A 6,936-nucleotide genomic window follows, 5' to 3' on the forward strand; every position below is an offset into this window, starting at 1 on the left:
AGATCCTTCCATGCACAAGGGTGGGGTGTGATTAGCTGAAACACATTATAAACCCCTCCCCTTGTGATAGAATTATCCGCTCCTCTTCCTCCCTGCACATGGGCCAGGTGAATGATGGAGGAAGCGGTGACTGCAATCTTGGTTATTAGTCCACCCACAACGGAATTAGGCAGGTGTGGTTACACCCCCCTCCACAATTGCTGGAACCATCTACAAACGGACACAATTTCCTACTTTACAATTGTATGGTTATATGGCACTGTACGGTAATGCAGAACCAATCTGCTTTATTCTCGGATTGAAACCAGTTTCTCAATAAGTGGTTTTCAGATTGTGTGTGGACTACGTAGAAAAAGCAACTAATTACAGCAGAACAGAATGTTTGCAAAACTAACTTATTTGTCATGCTGCTAAGAAAGTAGACATTTGGCCACCATAGCGAAGCCCATTGCCCTGCTGGACATAAGCAAAAAAAGCTCTATAGCACAGGCTTCCATCTTGAAAAGTCAATAACTATGGCATTTCAGAACATTCCCATCTTGGTCAGCAAACAGTTGTTGCAGTTTGGATCGGGGAATGAAGTGGAACGGACCAAGAGAGAAAAAGATTTAGAGGATCCCCAGTGTGCCAGTGAGAAAGCAAATTGGATTGTGGAGTTTTGTCTTGAAGCAGCTGCAGAGACCGATCCACAACGGGGGTGGCTCCAAAATGATTAAACCTGTGATTTTTCCTGAAGTAGCTGCTTAATCTGCAGGAAAGGAGAACTCTGTGAAAATCCCAAGATGAAAACAACATAGGCCGCTGCCTAATGTGTGTGTGGGGGGGGGGGGGAGGGTTGTGTTTGTATTTTTTTGTGGAGAGGCTGTTTACTTTTGCTACAGGGATTTTTCCTGCAAGATTTAGCAATAGTTTAAAGATGCTGTTGATCTGTGCTTTTTGCAGGTTGTTAAGTGATGAGAACTGTTTAATGGTTTTAAGAACATGGTGTGTGTGTGTGTGTGTGTGTGTGTGTGTGTGTGTGTGTGTGTGTGTGTGTGTGTTTGAAAGCCACCTTGTGCTGCAGTCGCCCTAGGGAAAAAGAAATGATTGTGATGATTGTTTGGGTAACTGTGTGTTTGTTTGAAAGCCGTGTGTGTGCTACAAGGGCACTGTTAAGGAAAAAAATCTAGGTGTGAGGCTGCTCAGTCACCCAGCCCATCGGGCAGAGCCCACGGGTCCCTGCGGAATAAAGGAAGGATTCCAGCCACCAACCGGAGCAAATAGCTGCAGACCAAAGTTTATTGCGCAATAAGTTCAAAGAGCAAATTTGAACCCCGAGGATGGGGTGACAAAGACTTTTAAAACTTTCCCACCATATCCCAGAATACAGTTCGTACAGCATCATTGCTACATTACTGACATGTCACAAAAGGGGAGGGGTTGACCTTGGCAAACATGTCCAGATAAGTCCTTGGTACAAGATTAGCATAAGCAGACAAGGCAGGGCAAGACTCAGGTATAAGATTAGCATAGACAAATTTGTCTTAAGTACCCACCACCCAAAAGTACAATAGAAGTTTCTTTGCATGTCTGGAGCCTGAGGCGAGTCAGGTGATGAGATTTGGCTTCCTTTGGCTAACAATGAGCCCAGCGATTGTCACCTCTGGGAACTTCCTGGAGTCCTTTTTCAAGGGGAAAATGGGAAAGGAGATGATTTTATATTATTTTTTCAGCTAGTTAACTTCCCTGAGCTGTCAAGTTGAAAGGATACATTCAGGCATAATATTTGTAATATTTAACTTTAAAGATGTGCCCCCCCCCCGGTAATTTCCGTAACAGGCACAAAAACGGGAAAGAACGAACAAAGGCCTTTGGGCGATACAGCTCTGCCACTGAGGCTTACATCTTGACTTAAACGTGTCGGAAACCCATTATCTTGGGCATGCCTAGGTGGGGTAACTGGGTAAGCTGGACTGGGATGCAGAAGTGACTGGGAGTGTGCACCATGGAGAACAGGGTGACTTGAAGGGACTGGATATTGATAACAGGAATAAGCTGTTGCTGTGTTAGGTTGGGATAAAAATGATGCTGTGTTACGATACGTTTTTGATGATGTGTGTTCTAAATGCCTTTTGTAACTTTTCTGTTACTTTTCCATAGGGGAGCTGTGTGTGGTGAATCTCGGACAGATGTTTGGTTCCTGGGTGGGTGATGTTATGAGTTTGTGGGTAACAGGCACCCATAATTTCTGGGTTTGGTAGATGTTATAATTTAATAGATGCTTGGAGTCTTGAAATAGGTTGCCAGGTGCTGGATTTAGCAAAGTGCCAAAATACAGGCCAAACCAGTTTTTCTGTGTGTGCAGGAAATCGCCTGGTGAAGGAACCATCAAGGAGAACAAAGGCAGGGAATAGGCAGAGTCATTAAGCCAACAAAGACAGGAAGGGAAGCTACCAGCAAAGCTAAAACTGTGTGCCAGCCAGCAGATGGGTTGAGTCTTGCACTGTGCTCTGGGTAGTTAGCAAAAGACTTAGGACAGATGCTTTTTTTTTGGGGGGGGGGGTGAGTTTCAGGATTGGAGTTGGCCTGCTGTAAACGGGAGGAAAAATACTGGTAGCTGCATTTTGTAAATGTTTTGCAAGCTGGAGAAAGCGGGGTCAGAGCACAATGCAGGCTAGCAGTTTGAATCCAACGTTGCAGCCGTGGGAGAAACAGGACCTGCTTGGGGTGTCAAGCTCTGAATTCCTCCACCGTAGGCTCAGGTTGTATATATGTGTAAATAAACCATATGTCATAAAGACACCACAACAGTTGACTCTGTGCCTCATTTCTGAAGGAAACACAGACCTCGGATAAGCGCCTGGACCCCTGGAATCCCACACTGCTTGGAGGTTGCGGTGGCGCGTAATAGTATGCTTTAACATTTTGATTCTTATGATTGTACAGTGGTGCCTTGCAAGACGAAATTAATCCGTTCCGTGAGTCTCTTTGTCTTGCGGTTTTTTCGTCTTGCGAAGCACGGCTATTAGCGGCTTAGCGGCTATTAGCGGCTTAGCGGCTTTAAGAAAAAGGAAACAAACTCGCAAGAACTCGCAAGACGTTTCGTCTTGCAAAGCAAGCCCATAGGGAAATTCGTCTTGCGGAACGACTCAAAAAACGGAAAACTCTTTCGTCTTGCGCGTTTTTCGTCTTGCGAGGCATTCGTCTTGCAAGGTACCACTATAAAGCACTTCCTCTGCCCCAGCCGCAACAAAACATGACTCTCCTCCATCCCTCTCTACAGCCAGAGTAGGCACTGTAACCTTCCAACGCTTTGACTTCACACCCAAAGGTCCATGGTCTCTCAAAAAGACGGATGCCAGCCAACGTGCTTTGAGGTGCTTTATAGTAAGCATTCTAGAAACTGATGACTATATACTGCAAAAAAATATATACAGCTGTTGTTAGTCCTCCCCCCCCCCAGCTGCATTGGCTGCTTATCTGCTTCCAAGTACAGGTCAAAGAACCTGCCTTGACCCATAAAGCCTTAAATTGGTTGGGGGGCCAGGTAACCTGGAGGACTCTGGTGGAATCTAAGGTAAAGGTAAAGGGACCCCTGACCATTAGGTCCAGTCGTGACTGACTCTGGGGTTGCGGCGCTCATCTCGCTTTATTGGCCGAGGGAGCCGGCGTACAGCTTCTGGGTCATGTGGCCAGCATGACTAAGCCTCTTCTGGCGAACCAGAGCAGCGCACGGAAACGCTGTTTACCTTCCCGCCGGAGCGGTACCTATTTACCGTATTTTTCGCCCTATAGGATGCACCGGCCCATAGGACGCACCTAGATTTGGGGAGGGGGAAAATAAAGGGGAAAAAAATTATTTCCCCCTCCCCCAGGCGCGGGGCCCCAGAACAGGGCCCAGAGCGATGCAGAAGCTGCGTGCAGCTTTGGCATGGCTCTCGGAGCTTGCGGGGCTGGAGGAGGGGGACTTCTAACCAAGTCGGGGGACAGCGGGAAAGGCGCGCTGCGCCTCCCGCTGTCTCCCGAGTGTGCGGGGCTGGCGACGGGGAGGAGCAGGCTTCTCCCCCTGCCAGCCTTCCAACCAAGTCAGGGGACAGCGGGAAAGGCGCACTGCGCCTCCCGCTGTCCCCCGAGTTTGCGGGGCTGGCGACGGGGAGGAGCAGGCTTATCCCCCCCCCCGCCAGCCTTCCAACCAAGTCGGGGGACAGCGGGAAAGGCGCGCTGCACCTCCCTGCTGTCCCCCGAGCTTGTGGGTCTGGCGGTGGGGCTCTCCAGGCTTCAGCGAAAGCCTGCATTCGCCCCATAGGACGCACACACATTTCCCCTTCATTTTTGGAGGGGAAAAAGTGCATCCTATAGGGCGAAAAATACAGTATCTACTTGCACTTTGACGTGTTTTCGAACTGCTAGGTTGGCAGGAGCAGGGACCGAGCAATGGGAGCTCACCCCGTCGCAGGGATTCGAACCACCGACCTTCTGATCGGCAAGTCCTAGGCTCTGTGGTTTAACCCACAGCGCCACCTGCGTCCCTCTGGTGGAATCTACACACACATATAAAAAAGGCTGTGAAAATGGTTTTGTTTTTTTAATGTTCTGAAAAATACATTGAATTTGGCATAGCTCAATGTCGCCATCTAGTTTCACATCTGTATATTGCACTTTACAACACACTTTAAAACAGGCATCCCCAAACTCGGCCCTCCAGCTTTTTGGGGACTACAACTCCCATCATCCCTAGCTAACAGGACCAGTGGTCAGGGATGATGGGAATTGTAGTCCCAAAACATATGAGGGCTGAGTTTGAGGATGCTTGCTTTAAAAGTTTTATTTGCAGCTGTATAACTAAGTCCTCTGTCCCTCCATATAATCCTTCCCGAGAATCAAGATCTTCGACAGAGGCCTTTCTTGCCTTCCTTCCAGGTATCCAAAAGATGGCAATGTTTAATATGCTATTTTCTATGCCCCCCCTCAGTCCTTTGATAGCCACCAACTTGAATGACTTTAAAAGAGAATTAGGCAAATTCATTGAGATAACACTGTCAGTGGCCATCAACTCTGATGGTTATGTTCTACCCGTAAGGTGATCATTCACTGTTTGCCCTTAGGAGGTTGGCTTAATTTTTTTCTTTTTAATCAGGTCTTTTGGCCCTCATACTTATTTGGGATGCTGTGAGTTCTGTTGTTTTCTATCACTTGCTTACATTGTTATACTGGATTGAGTGTATACCACTCTGATCTCCTTAGGGAGGTAGAACAAGATAAGGATTATTTTATATAAATAAAGATCTAGGGATTTGTAGGCTGAAGAACTGGACTTTACAGATTCTTAATGTTTGCCTGACAAATTGCTGTCCACACACCTCGAGCTGAAAACAGTCATCCATTAGAAGAGGCAGATTTTACCATGCTGTTATAATCAGCTGTGAGCATGTGGTAACTTTTGCGTGTTCAGACCCAGAAACCGCCCCCTAAATAAATTCACACTTGACTCAAAATTTTGGTTTGGTTTTTGGCAGAATTTAGGCCACAACTTTATTGATTACAGAAAGTGACTGGTGGCATAGGCTCTGGTTCGACTAGCTCCCTGCCATACAGGTAGCACTGACCCAGGGTTCCAGCATAGGTCAGCCAAGGGTGAACACCTGGATAAGCGGAAAGCCAGGCACAGGCTAACTCCGCCACCCAAATGTCGCCCGGGACTCAGGTTCGGGCACAACCCCCTCTCAGGGGTTGACCCTCTCAGGGGTTGACCCTCTCAGGGGTTGACCCTCTCAGGGGTTGACCAAACCATCGAGTCCCTGGATTCCTTTAACTGAATACTCTTACATAGGGATGGCGAGAGCGTTCTCCCATCCCTATCACCTGAACCAGAGCCTATCCGCAACCTAACAAGTTGTGGTGATTTGCTATGCGGCAGGCGAAACCTAAATGGCAACAGTCAATCAGCCAAGTGGGGAAAATTCCTGCTGTCCCCCTGTCCCAACGACAGATGACACACGACGGCACAGCAAGGTCAAGCGCAACAAGCCCCAAAAGTAGAGGAGAGGTGGGTGGATGTTCCGAATACACGCGCTGAAAGAGGAAGCTCTGGGTCACGTGCATGTGCATAAATAGGTCCCTCAAACTGTTTAGACTGCGTCCCATTGGCCAGATTGTACCCAGCTTTGAGGGACCTACCAATCGGGTGTTGTGGCTAACCAACTGTACCCACCCACAACAGGTTGTCCAGGTCTCATCGCAATACAGTGGTGCCTCGCAAGACGAAAAGAATCCGTTCTGTGATTCTCTTCGTCTAGCGGTTTTTTCGTCTTGCGAAGCAAGCCCATTGACGGATTAGCGGATTAGCGCTATTAGCGGCTTTTAGCGGCTTATCGGATCAGCTGATAAGCGGCTTAGCGGCTTAGAAAAAGGGGGGGGAGGGAAAAAAACCCGCAGGAACTCGCAAGACATTTTCATCTTGCGAAGCAAGCCCATAGGAGATTCGTTTTGCGAAGCACCTCCAAAACGGAAAACTCTTTCGTCTAGCGAGTTTTCCGTCTTGCGAGGCATTCGTCTTGCGGGGCACCACTGTATGTGCCCTCTTTAAGGGAAGACCCAATTTGTCTCACACAGGCGTTTGGATGGGCAAATCTGTCAATTTTGATTTCTCTCAGTTTCTCACATTTCCAGTCAGACATTTCCACATCGGTTTGTGACTTAAAAAAAAAGTCCTCATGAATATCCGTCCACATCTTAGTGCTTAGTCCGAATACACACTTTTTTCTATGCAAAATATACATATTTTTACAAACCAGTTTCCCCTAATAGAATGCATTTTGTATGTTATTGTCCCTATGATGAGCATTTTATGTGCACCTTTACATCAGTACCTGCATTTTTTAGCACATTATTTGGTTGGAGAACTGCATTGCAAAATTCAGAGAAGTCCAAATTTCAAAGGATGGCTGTGTTTCAGAT

Source organism: Podarcis bocagei (genome assembly GCF_964188305.1).
Source record: "Podarcis bocagei genome assembly, chromosome: 7".
NCBI lineage: Eukaryota > Metazoa > Chordata > Lepidosauria > Squamata > Lacertidae > Podarcis > Podarcis bocagei.